Source organism: Camellia sinensis, chromosome 15 (genome assembly GCF_055761805.1).
Source record: "Camellia sinensis isolate YWXY chromosome 15, ASM5576180v1, whole genome shotgun sequence".
Classification (NCBI taxonomy): Eukaryota; Viridiplantae; Streptophyta; class Magnoliopsida; order Ericales; family Theaceae; genus Camellia; species Camellia sinensis.
In genome coordinates, this window is record NC_138975.1 from 73,336,997 (window position 1) to 73,352,209 (window position 15,213).

A 15,213-nucleotide genomic window follows, 5' to 3' on the forward strand; every position below is an offset into this window, starting at 1 on the left:
CTCGAATTCAAGTTTCTTAAGGAATTAGTTTGCCTAGACCGAAATACAGCTCTAACTCCCAATCCGGGAACCCGATTTGAGTCCCGTCTTCTCCCACTAGTCTCTTAGCTTAAAATGAAAAGAATGAAAAGATACATTTTAGCTTAGAATGTAAAGATACATTTTATACATGATCTTCTGGTGGTGGTGTGTTTGTTTGGTATTAATTCAAACAATAAAATGTTTGAATTAATACCCTTTCTTGCTAATGCCAACAGAAAAACAAATGCCAAAATTATAAAACATGTTTTTTAAATAAATGAATCCCCTCTATATAAAACTTTTTTAAATCGCAAAGATAAACATGTTTTTTTATAAATAAATAAAAAATAATAAATCACGTGCTCACTACAAACTGCTTAAGTTATGTCATTCATTGCGTAAACTACTCCATGTTTCAGACTACTATATCTACAAACCATATATAGCCTTCATCATCATGAAATATAATCAACAAAAATGTAAATTGGTTTAACCGTGACGTCATATTACCACCATGTCCTACTGTAGGTCAAATAATTGGGATTAAAGTTTGGTAAGTTGAGTTGAGTTATCTTGCCAATGCATATCAAGTTCACTACTGTCAAATGACAGCAATTATTTGTTAAAAACCATTTCTACTTTCAATAATGTCAAATGACAACAACTATTTGTTATATTGCAAAATCTTATTTCCAATATGTTTTGTTAGATAGCCCACATTTATTGATTTTTTATTACTTCACCCTAGTACCAACTTTCAAATAAGCACTAGTACAACTATTTGGCCGGGTCCCATATTTCCATCTGTACCAAAAGTTGATGGTCAGACAATCCAAACACCAACACAAACACTCCCATGTGTACCAAAAGTTTGGTTAACATAGTAAATTCATATTCACAGGAAAAATACTAACTTCAAGGTGTGAAAAATCCCAGTTTGCCTCTTACCATCTCATCCAAAATTATAGATGCATTATATGTATGGAAAACCTTTGCTGTGAGACCAGGCATGAGTTCCTTCAGATGAGCATTCAGTTTATTGGTATCCAGCTTGTCAAAAAGATCATCGCCGCCACTTTTTCCTGTAGAAAAATAAGATCATGTGAGCATGTCTTTATCATGAAATACAAAAAGAGATATTTTGATACAAAAGGCCATGCATCCACTAACCAGTTCGGAATTGCTGAATTACCTTGAACACAGGAAGTTCAACTTCAACCTCATTTTGGTATCTAATTGAATCTTTACCAAGGAAGTCAAACTAGAAAACTAGAAAAGATATTGATTTGTTATTAATTGCAGTTGACGAAAAACCTTTGTATTGTTACATGTTTCTAATAGGTTCAAAATATTCCAGAAACTGATTCCAGTTTCACATCATGCAGTCCCCTTTTTAGTCATTTAAAACTTCAAAATCTCAATATAATAACCCACCAAACTCACAAATATTATAATAACCAAATCCAATTGTAAGTTAAGGTTTAAAACCTTGCTATCTGAGACATAAACGCCATTATACCTTCAGTATTTGGAGGCATTGGTTCTACATTTTCTACTTTCAATGTGCAGCAACCAACGGTATCAATGTCATCATCATCCTGCAAGATCAAAACAATTATAAGAATAAAGGCTCCAAAACTTGTTTTGTTTTTTTTTGTTATGTTTCTATTTACTTTCTGAGCAAGATCGTAGAGGACTCATCATATATACATAATACATGTGTTTATATATTAAAGCATGCATCTATATAAAGTAAATAAAACACTATTAGCATCTGTAAGATGATCTGCATCACTATGTTTCCTCCACAGAGAAGGTTGTCCACCCCATCCAACAGAGTCTTAACCAATTACCTGTTGTCAGATTCTCAACTATGCTTCTACATTGGGAGGAAAAAGAAAGAGGATGTTCCATGAACAAGAGAGTAAAAGATAATCATAAACATGATGAAAACAATTACATACACCATACCTTTTCATTGCCTGCCCTGAGAGCTAGTTTATCAATAAGATAGGTGGCAACTGCTATTTGCCGCCTTATGATATCCTTCCTGGAAAAATCTTTAGTATAAGCTGCTCTGATGCCTTGTATGTAGTCCTACAATCAAACAACAAATTATAGTTATAGCTAAGGGACGGGATGTTACTACTACATTGTCTAACACAAATAGAAATGGCATTCATCAGATGTGTAGGTAAAATTTTATGTAAAGTACCTTCAACATCCTTGATTTCTCATATTTCTCCTTGTCACTTTGCCCTTTCAAAGAACTGCTAGCTACCAAGAACACGTATTTGAATTCCTTTGGGTTGATTGGATCATTCCAAAAAGCAAGCCATGTAACTGTGTTGTCATGCCTTATTTCTTTCCATCTGCAAAGATCAAATATTTGTAAAGTTAATTTATTAAAAATATTAAAAAAGAGACATAACTTTGTTCCTATTTTCTAATAAAATTATGGCAGAAACAACCACCTTTCACCAGGGATAGGGCATTCGAGAATTGGGGCATCCTTTCCAATATTTATAGTAGTGTCTCTAGGTTGAATGCGTCTTTTCAGCTTCCCCATCTGAACCACAAAACCAAAAGTCAATAGCAAGTTCTGAATGAAAACTTGAGAACAATTGCAAATTCTTCCAGAGACAACTACAAAAAATTCTTCCATGGATCTCATATACAAACACACAAAACATGCATAAAAGAGCATACACAAAGATAAGCAAACACATGAGAATAGGAAATGATATACTAAAAACAAATTCAATCTATAATACTGGCAGGCAATAGTACTATTGGTTATAGTAGATAAAAATATATTCCTCTCAATAGTCAGAACATAGGAGTTAAGGTAATAATTGAACTGACAACCTAGAACAATACTTTTGGCAACTACACAACAATTAGAAATGATTGTTTGCAGATGGCCAGAAATCACAGAGAGAGAGAGAGAGAGAGAGAGAGAGAGAGAGAGAGAGAGAGAGAGAGAGAGAGAGAGCAGAGAAGAAGAAATCACATACCTACAAACTGCTCAGCCTGTTGTAAGAACCTTTCGACACGGGTTGTATGTATGACAGAAACATCAAGAAAACTAGTCTATTCTAAATTTGGTCGTAGAACATCTGAAACAACCCAAGGATCCATCTCGACAAAATGCACCTGACAGTATGCACAACCTGTATTTCAGTGCAAACCAATAAGAGAAGCATGAAATCAAAACAGCAAAAGAAACTAAAACCAAACAACTCATAAAAAAATCTCATTGCCAAAACTCAAGTCAAACGCATCTTTTCAACTATATCATGAAGCCACTCCATCCGACATGAGTTCAACATTAATTTACCAGCTAGCCAATCAGCCAAACATCGTTACCAACGCTATAAACAGTAATCTATTTTATTTATATAAATCATACACCTGAGTTGATGTGAAAGCTATCATGCTTTTTACTTTTCTAATAATGCATTTCCAATCTTGTGACTGTCAACCCCTTCCTACCTAGTAATAGTAACTATCACATCCTAAATTTTAGAATGCTTTTTCTCCTTCATCAAACAGTCCAAAATTGTTAATTAATTTTTCTCAAACATCAAACTATCCAAAAATTTAATTAAAAAATTACTGCTAGTTTACTAAATTAATCATAGTACCTCAGAACATCCCCAGCTGAGAGCCTCAATACCAACAGATCCTGTGCCGCTATACAAGTCTAACCAATGACGAGGCCTTAAAGATGCAGGACAACCACCGGCCGCCTTAATAAAACAACATTATAAGTATATCAAAATAGCATCTACATAAAGTTAATTGCAGACAAAGAAATTGAAGTATCATCTTGTTTCTAGAACTACAGGACAACATTTGAAGAATAAGATATCTTTTACCTGCAAAAAGTCAAAGGCTGCACCTTTTACAACTTACTTCATTAGGTGTACGTCCATGCCCTTTGGTGAGAGCAATTTCTTTCTTTTAGCTGTTCCTCTAAGCACCTAAAATCACCAATAAGGTTGATATTACTTCTTTTATGACGATGTATATATTGAACTATTCACATTAAGAAAAAACAATAATGAAAAATTTATCACTATAGTGTATCCTTGAAAATGGCAAGCCTCAATTCTGTAAGTTAACCTTTGCATTCACATCTAAACAAACCAAGACAGACACTTAGATGGACATTGAACTACAGTTTTTCTAGTTAGATCACATTCTCTCTCTCTCTCTCGCTCTCTCTCAAGTAGTTTGATCACACTTTGTATCTGTTTGAGTTTGAGCACACTTGCGAGTGATTCAAATGCAATACTTGAATAGAAAATTGGTTTCCAATTGCGCATAATTTTCCAAAACCATTGAGAATAAGGGCAGTTAATATTCATTTAATCAACAAGCTACCAGTTCCATCCATGAAAAGTTCCAAATTGTGGTGAAATAGTAAAATAATCCCAAAATTCTTATATCAAATTGGAACATCACAATGTATATGTATTTACCCAAACTCATTGAATACAAAGATGAATTCAAGCCATTCCACACCTGAAGCAATTTATGAGTCTCCCTTGGCGGCTTAGGTTCCTCCGGTGGGACCTACTTTCCCCTTCCTGTCTTTCGCAGTTCCTTTCTCCTTGTCTATACATTCAAAATCCAAACTTTATTTACATTATTATCATACATATTATATACGTATATATCGATATTATAGAGAGAGAGAGAGACCTTAGGAGAAGGTTTTTGATAGGAAGTCGTCGGGATTAAGACCGTATCGTTCGAGAAACTCTCTTTTCTAATCACTCGAGAGTCCATTATTTGATTCTAAAATTGTCGCATTAAGAAAAAAAGAGTAAGTAAAAAAAGAATTGAAAGATTTGGATTTGTAGAATGGAGACTTACTGGAAGAGTAGACGACAATCAATTGTGGTCGTCGTCGTGACCAAAAAAAGAGTAGACATCAAAATCAGATATTACTTATAGAGAACAAAAAATGGAGTAATCAAATATTACAGTTTTGAATCATAGCAATGAGAGAAACGCACCTGATCTCTATACAAGATGAGTGACCAAAATAAATTACTGCGGGCTTTCGAAAGAGAGAGAGAGAGCATACATACTGACTGAGCTCAGAGAGAGAGATCGTAATACGCCGTCGCCGCACCACCGCTAGCCGTCGTTGCTCGTCAAGAGAGATATCGTCGGTGAACACTCGCCGTCGTCGCTATGATCGTCGGTGAACTCGAACACCGCTAGCCGTCACCGTCGTCGCTCGTCGAGAGACGGAGAGAGATCGTCGTTGAACTCGTCTCTGGGGATTTAGGGATTTTGGGGATTTAGGGATTTGGGGGGTTTTGAGGGAGAAAGGTGTTAGGGATTTTGGGGATTTTAGGGAATTTGATCGAGCGCCATTTCGGCTGAAGGAGGGAGATGAAATTTCAGACTATTTGCGACGGCATGGCAAAACCGTCACAAATGATCAAATCCATTTATAAAACGACGCCGTTTTATTAAGGGTTTTTTTTTTTTTTTTACGACAGAGCATTCCCGTCACAAATGTCCACTATTTGCGACAGTAAATTTCACCCTTCTCAAAAAAATATTTTTAGCGACGGTACACAGTGCCACTTCCGTATCTAAGTTACTTTTTGTTCTGTGCTTATTAGCGACGGGGAAATTGCCGTCGCAGAAAATAGTATTGGAGACGGCTTCATATGCTACCGCAAAAGACCACTTTTTGCGACGGTATAGACGCCGTCACAAAAAGTTTCGTGTTATTTGATCATTTTTCCTGTAGTGCATGTTGCATTGGTATTACAATTTCACGTTGTTTATGATTTGAAAAACTCAGATTTGTTTCTATACTATCCGCGGGGGGGGGGGGGGGAGGAAATTGATTTATGTTAGTTTGTGGAATATATATATAGTTATGTCGGTTGGTGGCTTCTCTTCAGAAGTTGTGTAACTTCTATCAATTGCTTGGTCACTATATTTATCATATTTGTTAGTTCTTTCAATATCATGATAAGCAATGCTTTGGTTACAATTTTTTATTTTATTTTATCATTCCTAATGTCTCTTTGAATTTGGATTTGGTTTGGGGCTTATGATCTTTCATAATATTATATAATATTATGATTTAGTGTCAATATGCTTACCAATCTCTACAGCACTCTAATAAAGGGATGCACTCTAATGAAAATTTTTACTTTGTTTCGGTAAAGGCAGTTTGCAAACTTTTTTTTTTTTCTTTGAAAACAAATGTTACGTTTGGTAGAGTTTTGTAAATATGATTGGAGAGTATGAGTTGTATTTTGAGTTTGTGAGTTGTGAAATTATGAATTGAGTGTAGAAAATTTGTTTGGTTATGATTTTTGAATTGAGTGTTGAATTGAGTTTTAAATTGTATGTGGAATTGAGTTATGAAAGTTTGATGTGACATGTGACATGTGAAATAAGAAAATTTGTTTGGTGATGAGTTTTCAAAATAATTTTCAAAACTTAATTCAACCTATAACTGATAATCAAACACACAACTCATAACTCGATATCGGTATTTTTTAGCAACAATCATAACCACACTATTTTTAAAATACTCAAATAAAAAAATAATTTTTTTTTTCAATTAATTGTTTTTAAGTAATTTGTTTGAATAATTTTTTTTTTCAAACAATTTTTTTTTTTCCAAATAACTTTGATGTCAATTATTTTATGTCAATTTATTTTTCTGTCAATTCAATTTTTAGGCCTGTGTAAACATTAAAAATATGAAAAATATTTTAAAATTATTTAGAAAATTAAAATATTAAAAATATACAGAAAAATAAAATATTAAAAATATTAAAAATATTCCGAAAATCAAAATATTTACAATTAAAATATCAAAATATTAAAATTAAAATATTAAAATATTTTTATGAAAATTAAAATATTAAAAATATTCCTATAAAATAAAATGAAATATTTAAAATAAAAAAATATTTAAAATAAAAATTAAGTTGTTTTTGAGTTTTGAAAAGTGTTTTGAGTTGTGTGTTTGGTTATGAGTTTTGAAAAGTAATAATTATAGTTTGAAATGAGTTTTGAGAAATGAGCGTAGAATTATGATTTGAAAACTACAACGAAATACCACACGCAAATCAGTGGCAGGGCCGGCACTGGGGTGAGGCAACTGAGGCGGTCGCCTCGGACCCCCAATTTTGAACAAAATTTAGGTCCCCCAATTAGGGGAGTGTATTATGTCATGTTATTTCATAATTATTTTAATATTAGCTCAATTTATTTATTTTTATGTTGTCGTGTGGTGTTATTTTGATTCGTGTTCGATTGATATTTAATGTGAAAACTTTCACTTTTATTTAAAAATAACTTAGCAAGTGCATTGAGAGAATAAAATTTTTCTCATAATTTGAATTTTATAAAATTTATTTCAGCTAAATGAAATTATTCATAGAATGTTTGATTTTAATTCAATTGCATTTTTCTAATTAAAAAAATTGTACCTTATTACTATATATTTTTTATAAGATTGACTCTAAAATAGGTAAATATATATATATATATATATTAAATGAAAAAAAGATATTAGCCTTAATTATAATTTTACATACTTTTTTATTCAGTTAGATAGAGTTAAATAAAAGATTAAAAAAATGGCATAGCATCCCTTAGTGAACATTCAAATATATAACTAATAATTCATTTTATTGAGTTGTGTCATATTTGGATTCATGTTGAAAATAGTCAACCTTAACTTGCTAATTTTATATATTGCTTGAATTGTGTCGAAAATTCTCATCCTTACCTGAATTAATTTTTGTTCTTATAGCATTGGTAAGCTAAAAAATAAAGATTCGATTCAACTAATTGAAGTTAAACTATTATATATATATATATATTTGTTATCTAAATTTTGTTAAATTGTAATGCAATAGAAATAACTTTTTATCTTTTTTGTTTTATCCAAACAATCTTTTTTTTTTTGGATAATAATATATGAAGGGCCAAATTTAAAAAATTCGCCTTAGGCCCCTAATAAGTCAAGGCCGACCCTGATCGGTGGTGAAACTATATTTTGAAATCTAAACACCAAACAGTGCCAACATTTTCTATATTTTTGTACTATCGTTAAGTTGATGTTGATAACTAGAAATTTTAGGATAGAACTGATTGATTGGTTTCTGGTTGTGCTCTTGTACAACCTTTTCAATTCTGTGTCGTATCAGAATTTGATACTGTAATTTTCAACGGATTTCAGACTTTCTTTCAAAATTTGTTAGTTTTTTTTTTTTTTGGTTTGAACTGTAAATTTGTTAGTGTTTGATTTTAGTTTTTTATTACATATTTTATTGTTGGTGTAATCAGAATAAACTGTTTGTACAGATTAATATACTATTTTTGTGATCTTTTTATTACATAATTTATTGCTGATGTAATCAGAATAAACTGTTTGTACAGATAAATATATTATTTTTGTGGTCAAAGTAAATGCTTGTGGATATGTATGTTTTACACAAAGTATTTTAAATCATTTTGGAATGGCAATTATGGAACATATAATATTAATAATGGATCTTTTTTGAAGTATGAAAAAGTATATTTTGTATGTAAATAACTGTATGGCAGTAGTATTCTTGTTATATCAAAGTAATTTTTAACACTGGAAAAATTTAAATATAATAGTTTAAATGGTGTCATTCCATTTAATTAGAAGTAGATTGATGAATCTTTTGAGTTGGTTATTATTTTGTTAATAATCAATTTAAAAGTTATTTATAAGGTGATTTTGAATTTTGTGACAAAATTTGTCATCGATTATTATACTTGTAAAGTTGGTTTATTTTTGTGAATATTCAATTATGCCAGGTTACATGGATGCTTGTTGCATTAAGCATTAACTAAAATAAATAAATAAATAAGAAAATAGTTACTCATGTGAGAGTCTCTGTTTTGGTTTTGAAAAAATAATTTAATTTTCATTTCTCTCTCTCTCACACACATACACACATATATATAATAACTTTTCTTTGGAAATAACTTTTTGCATCATTAAGATGGTCACCGTCACTGAAAAATCTAATTGATAATTTAAACAGTGATATTTTATATTCCATATTACAATTGGAATGATGGGTTGCAGTAAATAGCTAACTAATCTAATTGATAATTTAAACAGTGATATTTTATATTCCATATTACAATTGGAATGATGGGTTGCAGTAAATAGCTAACTAATTTGTGCTGTGTACTCTCTCTTTATACTTAACTAGATATAATGTATGTTGAAAGAAATATTATTAGACAGAAGTGTTGTAGCCATAACTGGTCTAAATATTATTTTAGACAAATTAAATTGCGATTGTAACTTGTGTTATTACAATTACTTTTATATGCTATGATAGGTAACTAACTATTTTGACCGAACAAAAGGTGCCTATATGTATATAAATCTATAATTTACGAGTGAGTAGTTACTCTTTATGGGGATTTATTTCTACATTCTAAAGGTATGGAATGACATAAAGTGTAAGTCTTGCATTAAATACATACTTGTCAGAGTATGAGTTGATAGTTGAGGCAATGACACTTGTTCAAAAATGAGTCATATCTTTGTGTTAATTTATGTATTATCATAAATGTGAGGGAGAGTAGCAAGATTATCTACTAATCATTACACACATAAACTCGAACAAGAAATACTCAATTTAAGAATTTGAATCATAATTTGGAGGTATAAGTTTTTTTTTTTTTTTTTGCATGCATTGTAAGGATTTATACAATCAAATGATATTTTTGAATTGTTTGGTTCTTGAGCAAAATCTTTATGAGAATATGACTTTGTTTAAGCATTAATTTTGGAGACAAATTACAGCGGTAGTTCCTGTACTTTGATCATTGTGTCATTTGATCCCTGTAATTTCGATTGATTCGATTTTGACACTAAATTTTTGACTTTGTTTCTATTTGGTCCAATTGATTACAATTTTAAGATTTTTTTTTGGAAAATTTACCCATAAGTCCTAGTTTTTGAAACGTTGAACCATTTAGTCCTAAAAGTTTTCTTATGCTCCATTTAGTCCCATTTTTACATCAACATGATGTGAATGATGTAAATGATCTGATGTTTCATTCTATAATTTCAAAATTTATTGAAATCTGATGAACATTAGATGTTTTTCATCCTATATTTTCAAACATTATTGAAATTTGATGAACATTAGATGTTTGAAATCCAATGTTTGTAACATGACTCTGATGTTATTAACATTGTATCTGATGTTATTAACATTGTAATGGGACCTTTCAGTCTATAAGAAAACTTTTAGGACTAAACAGTGCATAAGTTATTAATTTGGAATTTATTGGTGCATACCCTTTTTTTTTTTAATGAAAAATTCACACATAAGAGTCATATATCATATCTGTAAGGGTGAAATTATAAATTTACTCAACTAAGAGAGTTAACCTCAATTAATTTAGTGATAAATTTTGATAAAAAACAATAACGATATTATCAATTGGACCAAATTGACATAAAATCTAAAATTAAATATCAAAATTGAGCTAATTGAAAGTGTATGGACCAAAATGACACAAGAGGTAAAATATAGAAACCACTAGCATAATTTGCCCTTCATTTTGAGTTGTGTAGTCATACTTATTCTGGCTTTTCTATTTGATAAATTTGATTTAAAATTGTATTATTCAAACACACCATAGTCAATAAGTGATGGATATATTCTGATTTATATTAGAATTGTGGGAGTGTATTGATGTTTTCATGTGGTAATATCCTAACAACGAAATTAATTTTTCTTAGAATATTTAAAATGTAAGGGTTCTTGGAGGATTTTATTAAAGTAACAGTTCCGATGTTAGGTCCACAAAGGATCTCGATTTTGTCTAAGACAAAGCTGGAGGAGAAACAAAAATGACTTTGTTAACTCCTAGGGAACATCTCTATGTCTATTAATTAATTTTAGATATGGGAGTGACATAGAGTAACAGTAAGTCTCGACGTAGTCAAAGACCTAATACTGTAAGACATTTTCTCTTAGTCGTGAATATTGTTTGAGGAGAATATAGTGATCTACTAACCACTCAATGATATGTAACTGAGAAGGTCAAACGAAAAATAGCGGCCGCTAAACAAATGGTTTGACCAAATAGCAAATGAGAGAAAGTTCATTGAGGATGATATGATTAAAGCCTTAATTTTGAGTCGCCATAATGGCAGCCCAACCTAGCTGATTAGAGATCCCAAGATCTGAGTTCAAAGAGACAACCAAATTATTGATGACTCACCACAAATCACTAAGAGAGTCTATCCTCATACCCATTTCTATGCTGAAAGTGATATTTGCAACATATGTAGTTTGTAGGGGACTTAGGGTAAGCTATGCTTTTAATGATCACTTATATCATGAAAATCTTGAGGGGTATCTGTCAAGAGGAGTATTTAAGATACTCGAAATAAGGATCACCAATATGAGCGTGAAGGGGCCGTTTCTACGAGAATTGATAAGGCTAAATCCTCTAAAGCACTCATGAAACACAAGGACATGCCTAAGGCTAAAACGGGCACAACTGTGAGAAAACCAAATTGTATCCAGAGATATTCTGTGCGAATTCTATGGTCTTGGCTTATACAAACCACTGAACAGTTTTAAGACATTGCATCTACTGATTAGCTAGTAAGTTCGATAGTCTTTCACTAAGAATGTTCAAAGCCAAAAGCCACCTATCTCAATGCAGGATATTTTCATTTTGTACTCTCTTCGCCAGTGTTGGCATTTCATTTGCATTGTGTTGTCAGTTTTCTTTATGTGGGGCATTGTGTCGTCAATTTCATTCATGTGAGAGATTATTGGATATTTCAGTATGAATGGAAATTAATTCCATTAAAGTTGGAAGGGTGTGACTCGTTATGGTGTCTGTTCGAATGGGAAGGTATCCTTCATAGAAAAGTCATAACCATTCATAACAGTCACCAATATTACTATAAATATTATCCCCTTGGCATTCATTCAAGATAGGAATTTTAGGATTTATACATTATACATTATACATTAAGTCAAGTATAACAGAGAGTGTACATGCACAACAACGTTCGCTAGAATCGCAAATTGAAGTGCTACTTGTATGAGGTTTCCGATCGACTAATGCCCATTCAAACTCGTGAACACCAACACGAGGGGCAAAATTCGTCTTAATGAAATTGTGTCTAGCACAAGTCTCGAAACTGTTTTTGGTTCCAGATTTATACAATATGTTTGTAAGTTTTCTACTTTTCTATGAGTGTTTTGGTTTGGTTTTACCTAAACAAATTACTCTTTTTCAACTTATATCTTTTATATAATAATTGATAACATATTTGGTATAATTATTACGTGTTTCACATAGTACGCATAACTATTTTTTCCAAAAGGTTTTCAATAGGTTCACCCGCAACCTTTACTAACAATCTATACAACAAATATAACCTATCATGGTTTTCAGTAGGCTCACCCTCTGTTGACAAATAAATTTCAATCAAATGTATGCTAAAATTTCAAATATAGTAAATTAGTTAATAACACGTGTAGAGCCTACGATAGGAAAGTTGTAGGTAATGACTTTCAAAGAGGACCAATGTGATCCATTGAAGTGCATGGCAAAGTACAACAATGTCGTATTGTTCAAACGACATGTGGAGCATACAAGAATTTTTTTTTCTTTTTTTTTTTTTTGGGAGGGGGGAACGCTAGAGCCTACAAGACTTGAAGTACAATATGCTCAACAAAAGAATGACACATGTGAAGCCTACAGAAAGGACACTACAGAGGATGAAATCTAAATAATTAGTATGGTTAATCATATTTATGATTAATCAGATATGATGATGCCAAATTCAAGTGGCGTTATCATTCAATTTGAAATTCAAATTGAAGATAGTGCACTCTTACCACATAGATGACCCTCTATAATTATAAGGATGCAAAGATAAAAATATCAGAGATCAAAAGATCATAAATCAAAGGATTAAGAATCAAAGATGACACACACACACACACACACACATACACACACACACATAGAGAGAGAGAGAGAGAGAGAGAGAGAGAGAGAGAAATCAGAAGTCAAAGAAGTCTTCACAAAGAAGAAAAATAGAAATCGGGAGAATTGAAGAGCCTATGCTGCAAACATATAATGGCGATCAATAGGTAAAGAATTGTACTTCGTATTCAGGGACTCAAAACCCATAACAATTCAACAAAATATTTATTTTCATTAAATTGTCTTATGTTATTTTTCGTTCTTCATTAATCGGAGGTTTCATTTAATTAAAATGTATAATTAACAATCGAGAATACAGATCAGAAATAGGAACCTGCTATTCAAATAATCAACACTATTTAGTTTGGACATTTGTAACATGAATTCCAAAATGCATTAAAACGCTTCATGTTTTGAACTTTGTGTCTACAAATTCAAGTACACCCAGTAAGACCTATTTCTCATCCCATTTTTTGAAGAACAAATATATATATATATATATATATATATATTTAAAATTTTGAGTTGTTGGAATGCAGTGGATAGATATTTGTGGTGGAAGTTGATAGCGCTGGTCGGGCCACAAATCTAGATTGGGCGGATGCTTCACTGACATATTTTGTTTGTTATAGAAATGCTGAAGTAACTATCAAGAGGCTGACTTACATTTCAGTGGTTCTAAAATAATGAAGGATGGAGATGGCGTATATCACCCAAGGCGTGCCAGAGCGAATGCTCTTGGCTGTCCCAAAGGTAGAACCAACAAAATCCTAGAAAGATACATTTCTTTCCCCGATACCTATCGCCTAAGGGGCTCTGGAGCGAATTCTCTTGGTTGTCCCAAAGGTGAATCGTGTCTCAGAAAAGGTCACTCTTCTCTAGAATGCTAAAAACTTGAAAAAGATTGTGAAACACTACGTACAGGCGTCGAAGCAATATACAGTAGTGAGGGCACAACCCAAATAAAGAGTTTCTTGATCTGGGCAAGGGATGCGACTCAAATTTCAACTACGGCCCTTGTTGTAGTCTCGATGGATGCAATACAAAATGCTGTGGCCCAAGTACTCACAAGGGTGGAAGATTTCATTAAAATAGCGGAGTCTGCCTAGATGAAAGTCTTTGCTAAGAACATGGCCGTCATTAGAGCCATTGGGAGAAGAGTGATGACTCAAACCCTTGTTAATGAAAAGCCAAAACCAAATGTGGGCTTCGAACCTACAATTCTATTCAAGGCACAAAGTTTGTCAAATCGAAGCCTAGTAATTTCTGATGGGCTAATTTTGAAAAAGGAACACTCGTTAGCTCAACGAGATCCAAATCAACATCAACTGGTCATAGCTATGGACCAACACAAGACCTCCTCTATTTTCAAAAATACAAGGACTATCTTGAAAGTTAATAAGGAATTTGCAAAAGTGACTACACACATTGTTCTTTCTATGCCCATAGAGGTTCGACCTGATAGGTCATCAAATGGCTCATGCTCGAAAAGACAAAGTCAAAGGAAAAATAAGGCCTTAACAGAACTGAAAGGAAAGATAGTGGCGACAAATATCATAGGAGCTATCAAAAGAGATGAACACCAAAATCAATTTTGAAACTCCTATCTTCACACTAGGAAAAGCTAGAGAATCAAACTCCATTGGAAAGTCAAGCCTCTCAAAGGCAGTGAGTAAATGACCCTTGGGAAATTTTTCTTCCTTGATCCAACCATCTATGGAGGTCATGAGAAAAGGGCTTGTAACAAGGTCTATGACTCATGTTGAGGCCCAAAACAAAACATCGTAGTCAAATGCTTCAAATATAAGTAAGGTTATGGAGATAGATAATCCTTCGTATGAACAAGATGATTTTGTCTCGTCCAATTCATCTACTTTAACCAATATTGAAAACGATGATTTGAAAGACATCACCGAAGCTATTACAACGATGATGACTGATGATGAAAACAAATGCGAAAACTCATAGGCCCTACAGGAACAACTAGAAAGAAGAAAATGAGAAATAGCTGCTATGTTGGAGCAAATGCAACAGTTATAGGCCCAAATAAAAAGAACAGGAAATGCACCCAAACAAATGGTGCAATCCGCAACGGGGACATCCATAGGCATGCAAAGCACACTAACCCTGAGAAGCAGTGGTCCTTGTTACTCTGACCTACCCAATGGTGGTATA

At 32.4% G+C, this 15,213-nt stretch overlaps 1 pseudogene; it reads right to left on the bottom strand.

The window, feature by feature from the left end:
• Positions 1 to 2,476: 2,476 nt before the first annotated feature.
• The window catches only part of LOC114256885 (uncharacterized), a 56,311-nt pseudogene continuing 43,574 nt past the window's right edge, over positions 2,477 to 15,213 (bottom strand).